General features: G+C 56.9%; 1 long non-coding RNA gene across 4 annotated transcripts; it reads left to right on the forward strand.

Annotated features, from left to right (window-relative positions):
* Positions 1-8,306: 8,306 nt before the first annotated feature.
* On the forward strand, positions 8,307-12,210 carry LOC307094987. 4 transcript variants are annotated; one of them, XR_013813168.1, is made up of 5 exons: positions 8,307-8,445; positions 9,680-9,801; positions 10,271-10,421; positions 11,386-11,543; positions 12,050-12,210. It is a non-coding gene; the product is annotated as an uncharacterized lncRNA (long non-coding RNA). The 4 variants fall into 4 exon arrangements; XR_013813169.1 differs by having other exon boundaries at positions 9,680-9,763; XR_013813171.1 differs by lacking the exon at positions 8,307-8,445 and adding an exon at positions 8,717-8,734.
* The last annotated feature ends 4,629 nt before the right edge of the window (positions 12,211-16,839 follow it).

The following is a 16,839-nucleotide window of genomic DNA, read 5'->3' on the forward strand; positions in this document are numbered from 1 at the left end:
TTATGTAAAATTATATTTTTTATTGATTTCAGAGAGAGAAAGGGAGACAGGGAGGGGGGGGAGGGAGAGAAACATCCATGATGAGAGAGAACGATCGATCAGCTGCCTCCTGCAGGCCCCACACTGGGGATCGAGCCGGCAACCCGGGCATGTGCCCTGACCGGGAATCGAACCGTGACCTCCTGGTTCCTAGGTCAACGCTAACCACTGGGCCACTGACCAGGGAGCCAGCTTCTCTAACTTCTTAGTTACCCTTCTCCTCGGCCCCCGGGGGACATGGCTGTGTGTGACATCACAGGTTCGTCCCTTCTGGAGCCGGCCCGGCCCCCAGCGCTGGAGGCAGGAGGGCGCCCCTGTCCCAGCCGAGGAGAGGAGAGCATGCCCCGTGGCCTGGCTTGGCCGCACCAATGTAGTGTTTAAATATTTATTTTTAGTGGCCGCTGGTTAAACAAATAGCAGCCTTGGTTTGGTGAGGGCAACCCTAGAAGTAAAAATAAAGCCCATCTGGGCCTTCTCAGTCACTCCTACCAGCGCCTGCTGGGTGGACCCCGGCCTGGAGCCCCGGACGGCCAGGGAGGCCAGGGCCCTGCGGGGGGCCAGGCCAGCGGATGACTGCAGCTCCTCGATGAGAAAATCGCAGCTGGCCCGGCCCGCGTGGCTCAGCGGTTGAGCATCGACCTAGGAACCAGGAGGTCAAGGTTCGATTCCCGGTCAGGGCACATGCCCGGGTTGTGGGCTCCATCCCCAGTAGGGGGCGTGCAGGAGGCAGCTGATCCACAATTCTCTCTCATCATGGATGTTTCTCTCTCTCTTCCGCTCTCTGAAATCAATACAAATATATATATTTTTAAAAAGAACATGGCCCTGGCCGATTTGGCTGAGTGGATAGAGCGTCGGCCTGTGGAATGAGGGGTCCCAGGTTGGATTCCCGGTCGGGGCACATGCCCGGGTTACAGGCCTGATCCCCAGTGGGGGGCGTGCAGGAGGCAGCCGATCCATGATTCTCTTTCATCATTGGTGTTTCTCTCTCTCCCTTCCTCTCAGAAATCAATAAAGATATATTTTTTTAAAAAAAGAATATGAAAAGCAGCAGCCCCCATTATATTGGGTGACTTGTCTGGTGAAGATAAATAAAACCACTTCATTTTGAAGCCTGCGGGGGAGTGAGGTTCCTGCCTGGATGTGGGGGCCGGGGACCCAGGGCACCGGGTGCTGGTGGGGATATGGACGAATTCCCGAAGCAGGTAAGCCAACCGGGGCTGGCGGGGGTCCGGGCGGCTCTCCGAGTGGCCAGGACCTCCTCGCCTGCACTGAGGCCCCACAGGTCGGCGAGAGCCCCCCGGAGGCCCGGCACATGGGCCAACCCGGTGAGATCCTGCTTCCTGGCGACGGTGGACAGTCTGGCTCCAGTGAGCTACAGGTTTGACTGTTGCCTAGGTCCGTGGTCAGCAAACCGTGGCTCACGAGCCACATGCGGCTCTTTGGCCCCTTGAGTGTGGCTCTTCCACAAAACACCACGGCCTGGGCGAGTCTATGTTGAAGAAGTGGCGTTAGAAGAAGTTTAAGTTTAAAAAATGTGGCTCTCCAAAGAAATTCCCATCGTTGTCCTGTTGCTATTTGGCTCTGTGGACTCATGAGTTTGCCGACCACTGGGCTAGGTGAACAGGACCCGGCAGATGGCCCCGCACCCCGGGGAGCCGCTCAGGCCTCCGAGCAGCTGCTGCGGAGCCTGGAGCCTCCCCTCGGCCGGATACTCCCCAGCTGTTCCTGCCGGCCTGGCGACCTGTCCGAGATCTCTGCCAGGACCACAGCCCGCCTCAAAGGACCGGGGCCGCCGCACCTGGCCAGCCCGGGCGGCCGCCGCCTGGATGGGTGGATCCGGCCTTTGTTCGCTCCGAGCACCTGGCTGAGGGGGAGGCGGCCTCCGGGGAGTCGGCCCCGGGGTTGGGCGGAAGGTCCGCCTCATGCATGGTGCCCAGGGCCCCCTCGGGGGAGAGAAGGCCTTGAACGCCAGGGCTTGGCTTTGCAAGGTGTTTGGTGATGCGGGTGGTTTTCTGAGGGATTTAGAAAAGTTCTGGTTTGGAAGGAAGCAAAGAGAGAGGACGGGAGGGAAGAAGGGAGGGACGGAGGGAGGGAGGGAGGGAAAGAAAGGAAGAAGGACGCCTAGCCGTGGTCTCAGTGGTTAGAGGGTCGGCCTGCAGAGCGAAGGGTCCCGGGTTCGATTCCGGTGAAGGGCAGGTATCTCAGCTGCAGGCTCCATCCCCTGGTCAGGGCGCAGGAGGCAACCCAATCGATGTCTCTCTCACATCCATGTTTCTCTCTCTGTCTCTCCCCCTCCCTTCCACCTCCCAGAAAAGGAAAGGAAAGAAAGAAAAAGAAAAGCTGGTGGCAAACGCTCTCCCGGCCTCCGCGGGTGCTGGTGTGTGATCACTGATTTGCACCCCGCTCCTCAGATACTTTATGGGGCCATCGGGCCCCTGGTGACCCCCAATGCTCTTTTCTGGGGCCGTGGCAGCTAGGTGCCTTGACGCCTGCCCTCCCCGAAAAGCAGCCCAGCCCTGTGAGAGATGGCACAGACCCGGTCACCATGGCATCGAGAAGCTAAGCGACTCCAACATGTCGGCTCTTGTTGCCGGAGTGTGGTTTGTGCAGCAAATTTCACAAGAAGCAAAAAGGCAGCCAGATACCAGCAACCACCCCCCCCCCCCGCGTCCCCCCAATGCTTCATAGCCATTTAGTCCCCCCCCCTCTCGGCCCCCCCGCCTGCCTGCTGGTAGGAGAGCGAAGCCCTGCAGGCCTGCTGGGAAGGCAGTTCTGTCCAAATTACAAATTGCAAGTGCATTGACCTTTGACCCAGCCATCCCACTTCTGGGAATTCTCCTCCAGGCTTACCAGCACAAAACGGCGCTTGGAAAAGGTTCTTCTTTTTTTTTTTTTTTTTAATATATTTTATTGATTTTTTTTACAGAGAGGAAGGAGAGGGAGAGTTAGAAACATCGATGAGAGAGAAACATCGATCAGCTGCCTCCTGCACACACACACACACACACACACACACACACACACACACACCGGGGATGTGCCTGCAACCAAGGTACATTCCCTTGACCAGAATCGAACCTGGGACCCTTGAGTCCGCAGGCTGGCGCTCTATCCACTGAACCACACCGGCCAGGGCAGAAAAGGTTCTTCTTGGCCACGTCGTTGGTGACAGGAAAAGATTAGACCCAAGTGTCCATTTATAGAGGAAGAGAGAAGCGAGTGACCCAGCTTCCGTCCAAGAACGAAACACGACGACAGAGGTAAACCAGGGATCAAGAAGCACGCCCTCTGGTGGGGGAGGAAGGGTACTGCATGGTGCGGAACAGGAAGCAGAGAGAAGAGGTTTGCTAGCGTTTTGTTTTTATTTTTTTAAAATTCTCACCCAAGTATAGTTTCCCATTGATGTCTAGGGAGAGTGGAAGAGACAGGGAAATACAGAGAGAAACATCACGTGAAAGAAACACATCGATTGGTTGCCTTCTGCCCATGCATTGACCAGGGCCCAGGCCGGGGAGGAGCCTGCAACCAAGGTACATGCCCTTGACCAGAATCGAACCCGGGACCCTTCTGTCAGCAGGGCAACGCTCTATCCACTGAGCCACACCGGCGAAGGCTTGCCAGTGTTTTTATAACAAAACACAAGAACGCACAAGAAATAAAAGTGAAACCTTTGGGGTGGGGATTGGGGGTGGGTTGAAAGGAAAGAGGTGAGTGAGATTTCCCAATGGATCATTTAAACTGTGCACCTGGCTTTTCATTCTTTTTAAAAATACACAAATATATTTTTATTGATTTCTGAGAGGGAGAGAGAGCGATGGAAACATCAATGAGGACAGCCATGGATCGGCTGCCTCCTGCACGCCTCCTACTGGGGATCGAGCCCACAACCCGGGCATGTGCCCTGATTGGGAACCGAACCGTGACCTCCTGGTTCCTAGGCTGACGCTCAACCACGGAGCCACGCCAGCCAGGCCTCCGCCTGGGCTTTTTAATGATGTGAATGTATGATCCATCTAACTCTCCCCACAAAGCATCCACTTCCCCCAAGTGGAAGCCCTGAAACAATGAGCAGAATGTTGGTCCCCGAGACCATGGATTCGACGTGAGAGCTTCGCTCCTGTTTACCGGGAGTGGACACAGGCCCACGTGTTCCCCCTCCCCCCCCCGCGTGGGACCCGTCAGAGCCTCCTCAGACCATGGAAACGCTCACGCTTCCTTCCGAAACCATCTCTCTGTTCATCTCATTCTTGCTCCTCCCTGCACTTCCTCTGTGCAGCGCCCGTACCCCTAGAGCCTCGTGCAGGTGTGGTTTTCCTGAAAACCCTGGAACACACCCAAGAGAGACTCCTTTTCCACAAGTTCTTGGCCTATTGTATGAAGCAGAGGGCTGGGGGGGCGGGGAGCCCGGTGACAATGTCGCCCTCTTGTGGTCCGTAGCTGTTACTGTGACCGGGAGGTCTCTCTTGGGCCCAAAGAGAGTCCGGACCAGATGTTCCTTCCTGGTCCATCACAGCCCTTCTGCGGCTCTGCAGCCCTGTGGCCCCCCCTGGTCCCCTTAGTTCCTCACATCCCCTAAGCCTGTCCCATGTTACCCCTGAAGTTCCTGTTTCAAGGGGAGCAGCACCGGCCAGGGTAAACGGGTTGTAAGGGTCCTGGTGCCGGTGGGACACGTGTCCCCGTGCAAACCTGCCCGGTCACTCTGCAGGGGCGGCGAGGCCCTCGGGACAGGAGTTTGGGGGGAGGGGGCCCATTTTCTCTGCTGCTCTCAAAGCGCTCCCTTTCATCGGTTTGAACCGTGGGGGGCAAGATGGTCTGCACACAATGGCTGCCTCGCCTGTGTGCCCCCAAGCAAGACCCCAGACCCCCCACACCTGACTCAGGGCAAAGGGAACATGCTCTTATTCTCACCGAGTGGCCTTCAGACCCCGCTGGGCCTGGGAGCCAGCTGCTGCCCGACACGTCGGGTCCTCAGGAGGAGATTGTCCCCAACCCGCAGCATCTGTCTCCCCCCCCCCCCCCCCACCCCGGGCCCTGGGTTCGAGGCGGTTTCCAGGATCTTCCACTTGCTTCAGGGAGAAGAGGGCACGTATGCTGCATGGGAAATGGGAACGTGGGCCCCTCCCGTTCTCCCTGTCCCCCCTCCCACCCCGTGGGGGTACCCGTGGGGGTATGGTGAGGCCCGCTGATCCCCGTGTTTCTCCTCCCGTCCGCAATCCAAACCGCTTGGGGATGAGTGGTCCCAGCCATGGCCCCAACACACGCTCGGTGTCACAGGTGGCCGGGACCCCCACGGCCCCCCGATTCTGACCGGCACCCTCCCCTCTCCCCAGCGGACGAGACCTTCTGCGAGATGGTGAAGTACCAACCGGCTGTGTGAGCGCAAGCTCTTCATCCAGTTCTGCTGCCGCACGTGCCTCCGGGCCGGGTAGGGGCGGAGGCCAGGCCGCTTCCGTCCGTCCGTCCGTCCGTCCGTCCGCCTGCCCGCCCGCCCGCCCGCCTCTGACAGCTTTACCTCCCGCGGGGCCAGGGCCTGTGGCCGCAGCCGCTGTGGGCGCCCGGCCCGGTGGGTGGCGGCCGTCCCCTCCGCGCACCCCAATGGGCACCCGGGCCCTGCCTGGGACCCCCACGTTTACCGAATCTTCAGACCAAAGCGAACGGCGAGCCCGTGGCCTCCCCGTCACTGCTCGCCGGGCTCCGAGCTCCTCCAAGGCCAACCTCGGCCGCCGCTGCTCCTCCGGCCGCCACGGAGCCGCCGGGCCGGTTCGGGGCGGGACTGTGTGACCGGGGGCGGGGGGGGGGGGGGTCTGTGTGTGTCGATCGCCCCGTCAGAGCCCGCGGACGCCCGAGAAGGTCAGAGCCCGCGGCCCCGAGGGAAGGGGCTGCCCGGCCCGGAGCCCCCGCTCCGAGGGGAGCGCTGCCGCCGGCACCGCGTCCGTCCGTCCGTCCGTGCCCCGGGGTCTCCCCGCCGCATGCCCGCCGCCGAGCAGCGTCCCGGCCCGTGGACGGTGCGTCCACCGCGTGCAATGGCCTCGGGGCCCGTGTCCCCCGGACTGTGCGCCAGGCGGCCCGCGGGAACCCGTGCTGCCCACCGGTGCGGGCGTGTCGGTCAGCGGCTCCGGCTCCCCGAGGGGGTCCTGTGGACAGAGCCCCGATATTTCCCCGGAAATGCACCGACGGCTCCCCGACCCGGAGCAGCCTTTGCCTTAAATCCTCTCCAGCTTGTACGCCTCCGTCGTGTCCGGCTCCCCCCTCGGACCATCACGCATCTGACGGGTCCCGGGGCGCTGCCCCCCCCCCCCCCCCCGCAGGGGTGGAAGGAACCCAGGACACCGAGGGAGACGCCCTCAGAGCAAATGCAGCGTTCACCCTAAGTTAATAAAAGAGTTAACAGGCCACAGCCAAGGAGTCTGTTTCTTTCCTGGGCGTAGCGATTGCACGTGGGAGAGCCCGGCCGGTGTGGCTCAGTGGTTGAGCTTCGACCTCTGAACCTGGAGGTCACGGATCCGATTCCTGGTCAGGGCACATGCCCGGGTTGGGGGACTGGCAGGAGGCATCCAATCATGATTCTCTCTCATCATGGATGTTTCTTTTCTATCCCTCTTGCTCCCTGAAAATTTTTAAAAATATATTTTTAAAAAAAGAAACATGGTGGCGGCTGTGCCAGTTTGCAGGGCTGCGGGTGGGGCCGGCCTGTCAGGTGAGGGGCAGGGGCCGGAGGCCTGGGAGGAGGCACTTCAGGAGGCAGAGGATCTAGGGTCTCGGGAGGACCCTGTCCTGGGGCCGCCTGACCGTGGCTGCTGGTTCACAGGCTGAGGGCGAGGGTTCCAGTCCCCCCCCCCCCCCCCGCAGGCCCCGGAGCCTCTGATTTTCAAGCAAACGTTCCTTTTGTCTCTGTTCTTTGGAGCTTTGCTGCAGAGGAGACCATTCAAACCACCCACGCCCTCCGGCCGGTGTGGCTCAGTGGTCGAGCTTCGACCTATGAACCGGGGGTCGTGCGGTTCCATTCCCGGTCGCGGCACATGCCGGGTTGTGGGCTCCATGCCCAGAGTGGGGCGTGCAGGGGGCAGCCGATTGACGTTTATCTCATCATTGGTATTTCTCTCTTCCCCTCTGAGATCAATAACAGATTTTAAAAAAACACCTTTTTTAAAGCCCAGCAATCGACATGGCAAGTAAAACCCGTTTTGAGATCTGAGCGCGCCACCTTGTGGACATCTCTGGAATTGCGTGAGGTTTGTTTAAATTTGTTTTTAGGCGAACACAAAAGGCAAAACAAAAGTTACAAGTACAGAGACCTCTATTCATGGGCAATCTGAAATCACCCGTGTGATACCCCGTGACGCCTCCAAATATTTTAATTTTTTTTCTCCCACATACTTCAGGGGCAATTTCCTATAAACCAGGGCGTCCTCCTGCACAACCATCAGAATCGGGAACTTCACGCTGATGCGTCTGTGCCGCCCAGTCCTCGGGCGGGATGCAAATGTCGCCCTTTGTCCCAGGAATGCCCTTCGCAGGTGGCCAGAGACACCCCCCCCCCCGCCCCCGTTTACACCCCCTTCCCGTGAGAGGCGCACTCTGCATTGAGTCTTCATCTCTCGCCAGTCCTCGTCCTCGAACCTTTTACAGACTCGAGTGCTTAACACTCTGCTGAACCAGCGGGTACAAATGTCCGGAATCAGGACCCCCTAGGCTCCAGAGACGCCCCCCGGAAAGAATCCAGAACCGGGGACGTAGCCAAGGCTCCCAGGACCGCCGAACCGCTAGAGATCGGGATTCTAGGTCTTCCATTGTTTCCTGCTGGACGCCTAGCGACAAGCGCACGTGTCGGCCGATCAATTACTGCCATCCTGTCGGCGGGAGCAAGGCACGCTGGGAAGTGTACCTGGCAATGGGAGCGGTGCAACCAGGAAGGGTGTCGACGTGGGCATGGTGCACAGCTGGGAAGCGCGTCTTGCGTCAGTCGCGGGGGACGCCGGGAAATGGCGTCAGCGTAGACTCAGGGCATGCCGGAAGGGCGTCGTGCGTCGGTCGCATTGCATGCCGGGAGGTGCGTCTTGCGACAGTCGTGGGGCACGCTGGGAAGTGTGTCAGCGTCACCTCGTTGCATGCTGGGAGGTGCGTCTTGCATCGTCGGTCGGGCATGCTGGGAAGTGCGGCTTGCGTCGGTCGTGAGGTACGCCGGGAAGTGCGTCGGTTTGCGTAGCGGGACCTGACGGAGGTGCGTCTTGGTGCCGGAGCGGGGCACGCCGGGAAGTGTGTCTATGGCCCGCCAGTGGTCTGTATGGCGGGCGCCGCGGGCCGGGAGGAGGACGCGGCGGGATGGGAAAGCTGACGGCGGAGCTGATGGAGCCGGCGGCGCAGCATACAGCGCCGTGCGGGACCGCGAGCTGGACCTGCGGGGTGAGTGCGAGGAGGGCGGCCCGCCCCGGGGGCCCCGCAGTGGGCGGGCTGCGCCAGGCCGTCCCGGCCCGAGTCTGGCCGGCGGGGCGAGGAACCATCCCGCAGGCTCCTTGCCCGGCCGGCTCGGGGACGGGACTGGGACCGCTTCCCGACCCGAACCCGTGGGTCCGCGTTCGGTTCGGCCTCGCGGGACCGTTTGTCGGTCTGATCCGCTCGAGCGCCGAGCCTGGACTCGGGGGCGGTCACCCCAGCGCCGAGCGAGCGGCTGGTTCTCAGGAAACGCGTTCAGGTGACGGCGTCAGAGTGTGGACGGGGCGCGTGCCGGTCCTTCTCTTCTCTTCTCTTCTCTTCTCTTCTCTTCTCTTCTCTTCTCTTCTCTTCTCTTCTCTTCTCTTCTCTTCTCTTCTCTTCTCTTCTCTTCTCTTCTCTTCTCTTCTCTTCTCTTCTCTTCTTTCTTCTCTTTAGAGAGAGGGGAGGGAGGGAGGGAGGGAGGGAGAGACATGGATGAGAGAGAGACACTTGGACTGGTTGCCTCCCGCACACGCCCCGACCGGGTCCGGGATCGAACCTGCAACCCAGGTACGTGCCTTTGACGGGAATCGAACCCGAGACCCTCGGGCGCTCCGACCACAGCGGCCGCGGCCGAGTTGGTCATTTCTGATCAGTCGTGGGGGTCAGGGGGGGAGGCGAAGTCCGGGAGGGAAGCGCTGGTTTCCCGGCGCCTCCTCGGCAGCTTCAGGGGCCCCGGTCCCTCGTCGCCCAGACGCCCCATCAGGGGCCGGTCTTTCCTGGAAACAGCGCCGCGTGGCAGTGAGGACTCTGAACTGTCCGGTTCCGGGGCTGTTTCTTCCTCAGCTAAAGGCTGACGTGCACCTCCAAGCTGTGGCTGCACCCAAATAAGCATCCTCCACCCCCGCCCATGTCAGAGCCGAGAGAGGGCGGGCTCCCTGGGCCAGGGCAGCGACCCTGGTCAGTCAGCCTTGAAATGCCTCCAACGGAACTGAACTTCATAAAAAGGAAAGTGCTCTGGCCCTGGCCGGGTTTTGCTCAGTGGTTAGCGGGTCGGCCCATGGACTGAAGGGTCACGTGTTTATTCGAGGTCAAGGGCAGGAACCTGGGTTGCAGGCTCAATCGGGACCCGGTTGGGGCGTGTGAAGGAGGCAACCAGTCCAAGAGTTTCTCACATAGACGTCTCTGTCTCTCCTCTCCCCCTCCCTCCCACTCTCTCTAAAAGTCAATGGAGAAGTGTCCTGGGTGAGGATCAGCAACAACAAAGAAGTCGGAGGGATGGGCAGCTGTCTGTTCAGCCGATCAGAAGGTGACTTAGGAAGAACGGGAAGAGCCACTGCCTTGGGGGTGAGAGGATACAGTCTGTGCCGGGATTCGCTCCCACGGGGTCCGCAGGGTCTGCTGCTGGCTCTGCTTTGGGCTTAGACTCCTAGCTGACAAAGCCCCAGGTCCTTCTCTCCTTTATCTTTTTGCTAATCCTTCCTCAGGGATCTTTTTCCCATGGGATTTCAGATAGGGTGGGGTTCAGGGAGAGAGAGAAACATCCATGATGAGAGGATCATGGACTGGCTGCCTCCTGCAGGCCCCCTACTGGGGATGAGCCCACAACCCGGGCATGTGCCCTGACCCGGAATCAAACCCGAGACCTCCTGGGTCGTGGGCTGGTGCCAACCACTGAGCTACACTGGGCTCGCCTAGGTGAACACTTTCTGAATGAATGCTAGCTTTTTGAACCAAATTATCAGGAAATTCTGGTCATGTACTTTAGCACCTTGTGATTTCATTAATACCGGTGGGCTTTTCCTCTCTGTCACAGGATATAAAATGCCCGGCATCGAGAAATTGGGTGTGACCTTAGACCAGTTGGATGCCATTGATTTTTCTGACAATGAGATGCGGAAACTGGACGGCTTCCCTCGCTGAGGAGACTGAAGACCGACCCTCCTGGTGAACAACAACAGGATATGGTGAGTGTCGGCCGGGCAGCGATCTGTTTCCCGGTGTAAACGCTGTACCCGCTGCCGGTTCCACCTGCACGTTTCCTCTTTAAAGAAGACATTGTTCTGGTTTTCAGTGATTTCAAAGAGGCAGGGGGAGAGAGAGAGATACAAGCATCAACGATGGAGAGAATCATTGATTGGCTGCACACCCCACACTGGGGATCGAGCCCACAACGCTGGCATGAGCCCTGACCGGGAATGAAACTGACCTCCTGGTTCCTGAGTTGATTCTCAACTATTGAGCCACGCTGGCCGGGTAACTGTTGTCATTTTTCATTAGACCATCCGAGGGCAAGAGGAATGCCCGACTGAACATCCAGAAATATTTTTTGGTTTCTTTTCACAGCGCCTGCTGCACAGTTGTCTTCACATTTGTCCATGTTTAAAGGTGACCAGTGTCACCTCTACCCGCCTAGACACTACAGGGCCTGAGCCATTGCAGCCCCACACACCAACTCGCTGTGTGTTTACTGCGCTTTTTATTTATTTATTTATTTTATTTTATTATTTTTTCATATTTTATTGATTATAGAGAGAAAGGGAGAGGGAGAGAGAGAGATAGAAACATCAATGATAAGAGAGAGTCATCGATCGGCTGCCTCCAGCACGCCCCCCACTAGGAACCGAGCCCGCAACCCAGGCATGTGCCCTTGGCCGGTATCGAACCGGGGACCCCTCAGTCTGCAGGGTGACGCTCTATCCACTGAGCCAAACCAGCCAGGGCTTTACTGCGCTTTTTAAAGGCAGCGCCACTGGGGGTAGAGAAGCTGTTATGGCCAAGGTGGGAAGGTGCAGAAGCTCAAGGGTATTGGTCCGCTTGTTCGCTAGAAGCCGATCAGGTGCCGGAGAGGGAGGACAGGACCAGGGGGTCCTTGCTCCGAGGCAGCCGGGGTGCGAAGCGTCTCAGCGGGGGTCTGCTCTCCTCCCACAGGGTGACCTGGACCCGCTGGCGTCGCTCAAGTCGCTGACCTACCTGAGGTAGGAGATGACCCGGGGACAGTGAGTCCCTTACAACAACTCCCTGCCCAGCCTCGACCTAAACAGCCAGTGAGGACAAAGGAATGCTGAATGGAACTTCAACTGGAAAAGGTTTAAACAATTTTAAATATCTATATTACTTTTTCTTACAAAATCACAAATCCTCTAATTTAGCTTTAGCCGCTGTAGAGAGGGAAGGGCACCTTTTACACACAGTCCTGCCCAGCACTGTTCGTGACCTGTGGCCCTGCTGTGGCTGACCGGTTCCATTCCAGTGCGACAGCAGCCCCACGGCCACCACACTGACTGACTGAGGGTGGCTGTCAGTTTCAGGTCTTGGAGACAAGCATGGGGGAGGAGAGGGGAGGGCAGATTTAAAAAAAAATGTTGCAGCCCTGTCCGGTGTGGTTCAGTGGTTAGAGCATCGGCCTATGAACCAAGAGGTCCCACTTCCTTTCCTGGTCAGGGCACATGCCCGGGTTGCAGGCTACATCCCCATCTAGTAGGGGGCGTGCAGGAGGCAGCTGATCCATGATTCTCATAATTCATGTTTCTCTTCCGCTTCCAAATGGATAAACACATAATGGTTTTTTAACTGCCATTTTTATTCCCCACAGACAGCCTAGCGCGGGGCAGCTGCATTCCCGACTGTGACCGGGCACCTACGTCGACTCTCGGGGCTGATCCGATGCGGGCAGTGCCACCCCACCTGCAGGACCTCCATCCCCGGTGTGCAGGTGCAGAATGCAGCCGATTCTCACCTTGGATATGTATCCCTCTCCCTGAAATCAATAAAAATTCTTTTAGAGAGAAAAATAATGGCCGCTGTGCCAGTTTGCAGGGCTGCGGGTGGGGCCGGCCTGTCAGGTGCGGGGCAGGGGCCGGAGGCCTGGGAGGAGGCACTTCAGGAGACAGAGGAACTAGGGTCTCGGGAGGACCCTGCCCTGGGGCCGCCTGACCGTGGCTGCTGGTTCACAGGCTGAGGGCCAGGGTTCGAGTCCCTCCCGCAGGACCCGGAACCTCTGATTTTCAAGCAAACGTTCCTTTTGTCTCTGTTCTTTGTAGCTTTGGCTGCACAGGAGACCATTCAAACCACCCACGCCCTCCGGGCGGTGTGTCTCAGTGGTCGAGCTTCGACCTAGGAACCGGGAGGTCGTGCGGTTCCATTCCCGTTCGGGGCACATGCCGGGTTGTGGGCTCCATGCCCAGAGTGGGGCGTGCAGGGGGCAGCCGATTGACGTTTCTCTCATCATTGGTATTTCTCTCTCTTCCCCTGTCCCTTCCCCTCTGAGATCAATAACAGATTTTTCTTTCAAAAAACAAAAACACAAAACCTTTTTGAAAGCCCAGCAAGCCACATGGCAAGTACTCATACGTTGACATATATGCGATTTGATATGTACACTATTTTGTTGTATTGACGACAGGCTCCAAAACTTCATGTCAAATTTTCTGAAGGCATTGTTAACATTGTAGATATTTTTACGCCTAAAAATGTCGGTTTTAGTGCCAAAAAAAAAAAGAGCATTTGCGGAAAGCTTGACTTCATTACTAGTAACTCCATCCAGGGGGAAAAATGGATATTATTAACCGCGATACCTGGTAAAAAACCAGTTTTGGGCGCTTAGGTCGCCGTCTTGTGGACACATCTGGAATTGCATTGTTTTTTAAAACTTTTTTAAGCCATCCCAAAGCAAAGCTACAGAAAAGTGACAAGTATAGCACAGAGATCTCTATTCGTGAGCAATCTGAAATCACCCGTGTGATACCCTGTGACGCCTCCAAATATTTTAATTTTTTTTTTTCTCCCAAATACTTCAGGGGCAATTTCCTATAAACCGGGGCGTCCTCCTGCACAACCATCAGAATCGGGAAGTTCACGCTGGTGCGTCTGTGCCGCCCAGTCCCATGGCGGGATTCAAATGTCGCCCGTTGTCCCAGGAATGCCCTTCGCAGGTGGCCAGAGACCCCCCCCAACCGGCATACACCCCCTTGCTAGTGAGAGGCGCACTCTGCATTGAGTCTTCATCTCTCGCCAGTCCTCGTCCTCGAACCTATTACAGACTCGAGTGCTTAACACTCTGCTGAACCAGCGGGTACAAATGTCCGGAATCAGGGACCCCCTAGGCTCCAGAGACGCCCCCCCGAAAGAATCCAGCAGCGGTGACGTAGCCAAGGCCCTCAGGACCTCCGAACCGCAAGAGATCGGGAGCTGGGGTGACCCCTCCGCAGGGGTGGATCAAACCCAGGACACCCTCGAAGCAAATGCAGTGTTAACCCTGAGTCAATGCGCTGTGAACCCTAAGTTAACAGAGTTAACAGCCCACAGCCAAGGAGTCTTTCTTCCCCGGGCGCAGCGATTACACGTGGGTGCGCCCGGCCAGTGAGGCCCAGTGGTTGAGCTTTGACCTGTGAATCAGGAGGTCTCTGGTCTGATTACTGGTCCGATGCCCGAGCTGGGGGCTCCATTCCCGGTGTGGAGGTGCAGGAGGCAGCCGATTCTCACCCTGGGTGTGTATCCCCCTTTCTGAAATCAATAAAAACGTGTTATTTTCTTTTAGAGAGAAAAAAAAGTGGCGGCTGTGCCAGTTTGCAGGGCTGCGGGTAGGGCCGGCCTGTCAGGTGAGGGGCAGGGGCTGGAGGCCTGGGAGGAGGCACTTCAGGAGGCAGAGGATCAAGGGTCTCGGGAGGACCCTGTCCTGGGTCCGCGTGACCGTGGCTGCTGGTTCACAGGCTGAGGGCGTGGGTTCGAGTCCCTCCTGCAGGACCTGGAACCTCTGATTTTCAAGCAAACGTTCCTTTTGTCTCTGTTCTTTGGAGCTTTGGCTGCACAGGAGACCATTCAAACCACCCACGCCCTCCGGCCGGTGTGGCTCAGTGGTCAAGCTTCGACCTAGGAACCGGGAGGTCGTGCGGTTCCATTGCCAGTCGTGGCACATGCCGGGTTGTGGGCTCCATGCCCAGAGTGGGGCGTGCAGGGGGCAGTCGATTGCCGTTCCTCTCATCATTGGTATTTCTCTCTCTTCCCCTCTGATATCAATAACATATTTAAAAAAAACAACAACAACAACAACCACAATACCATTTTGAAAGCCCAGCAAGCGACATGGCAAGTACTCATATGTTGACATATATGCGATTTGATATGTATGCTATTTGGTTGTATTGACGACAAGCTCCAAAACTTCATGTCACCTTTTCTGAAGGCGTTAACATTGTAGATATTTTTACGCCTAAAAATGTCGGTTTTAGTGCCAAAAAAAAAGAGCATTTGCGGGAAGCTTGACTTCATTACTAGTAACTCCATCCAGGGGGAAAAATGGATATTATTAACCGCGATACCGGGTAAAAAAACAGTTTTGGGCGCTTAGGTCGCCGTCTTGTGGACACATCTGGAATTGCATTGTTTTTTAAAACTTTTTTAAGCCATCCCAAAGCAAAGCTACAGAAAAGTGACAAGTATAGCACAGAGATCTCTATTCGTGAGCAATCTGAAATCACCCGTGTGATACCCTGTGACGCCTCCAAATATTTTAATTTTTTTTTCTCCCAAATACTTCAGGGGCAATTTCCTATAAAACGGGGCGTCCTCCTGCACAACCATCAGAATCGAGAAGTTCACGCTGGTGCGTCTGTGCCGCCCAGTCCTCTGGCGGGATTCAAATGTCGCCCGTTGTCCCAGGAATGCCCTCGCAGGTGGCCAGAGACCGCCCCCCCCACCGGCTTACACCCCCTTCCTAGTGAGAGGAGCACTCAGCATTGAGTCTTCATCTCTCGCCAGTCCTCAACCTCGAACCTTTTACAGACTCGAGTGCTTAACACTCTGCTGAACCAGCGGGTACAAATGTCCGGAATCAGGGACCCCCTAGGCTCCAGAGACGCCCCCCCGAAAGAATCCAGCAGCGGTGACGTAGCCAAGGCCCTCAGGACCTCCGAACCGCAAGAGATCGGGAGCTGGGGTGACCCCTCCGCAGGGGTGGATCAAACCCAGGACACCCTCGGAGCAAATGCGGTGTTAACCCTGAGTCAATGCGCTGTGAACCCTAAGTTAACAGAGTTAACAGCCCACAGCCAAGGAGTCTTTCTTCCCCGGGCGCAGCGATTACACGTGGGTGCGCCCGGCCAGTGAGGCCCAGTGGTTGAGCTTTGACCTGTGAATCAGGAGGTCTCTGGTCTGATTACTGGTCCGATGCCCGGGCTGGGGGCTCCATTCCCGGTGTGCAGGTGCAGGAGGCAGCCGATTCTCACCCTGGGTGTGTATCCCCCTTTCTGAAATCAATAAAAACGTGTTATTTTCTTTTAGAGAGAAAAAAAAGTGGCGGCTGTGCCAGTTTGCAGGGCTGCGGGTGGGGCCGGCCTGTCAGGTGAGGGGCAGGGGCTGGAGGCCTGGGAGGAGGCACTTCAGGAGGCAGAGGATCTAGGGTCTCAGGGGGACCCTGTCCTGGGTCCGCGTGACCGTGGCTGCTGGTTCACAGGCTGAGGGCGAGGGTTCGAGTCCCTCCTGCAGGACCCGGAACCTCTGATTTTCAAGCAAACGTTCCTTTTGTCTCTGTTCTTTGGAGCTTTGGCTGCACAGGAGACCATTCAAACCACCAACGCCCTCCGGCCGGTGTGGCTCAGTGGTCAAGCTTCGACCTAGGAACCGGGAGGTCGTGCGGTTCTATTCCCGTTCGGGGCACATGCCGGGTTGTGGGCTCCATGCCCAGAGTGGGGCGTGCAGGGGGCAGCCGATTGATGTTTCTCTCATCATTGGTATTTCTCTCTCTTCCCCTGTCCCTTCCCCTCTGAGATCAATAACAGATTTTTCTTTCAAAAAACAAAAACACAAAACCTTTATGAAAGCCCAGCAAGCCACATGGCAAGTACTCATATGTTGACATATATGCGATTTGATATGTATACTATTTTGTTGTATTGACGACAGGCTCCAAAACTTCATGTCAAATTTTCTGAAGGCATTGTTAACATTGTAGATATTTTTACGCCTAAAAATGTCGGTTTTAGAGCCAAAAAAAGAGAGCATTTGCGGGAAGCTTGACTTCATTGCTAGTAACTCCATCCAGGGGGAAAAATGGATATTATTAACCGCGATACCTGGTAAAAAACCAGTTTTGGGCGCTTAGGTCGCCGTCTTGTGGACACATCTGGAATTGCATTGTTTTTTAAAACTTTTTTAAGCCATCCCAAAGCAAAGCTACAGAAAAGTGACAAGTATAGCACAGAGATCTCTATTCGTGAGCAATCTGAAATCACCCGTGTGATACCCTGTGACGCCTCCAAATATTTTAATTTTTTTTCTCCCAAATACTTCAGGGGCAATTTCCTATAAAACGGGGCGTCCTCCTGCATCACCATCAGAATGGGGAAGTTCACGCTAGTGCGTCTGTGCCGCCCAGTCCTCTGGCGG

The sequence above is a fragment of the Cnephaeus nilssonii genome (genome assembly GCF_951640355.1).
Source record: "Cnephaeus nilssonii genome assembly, chromosome: 24".
Classification (NCBI taxonomy): Eukaryota; Metazoa; Chordata; class Mammalia; order Chiroptera; family Vespertilionidae; genus Cnephaeus; species Cnephaeus nilssonii.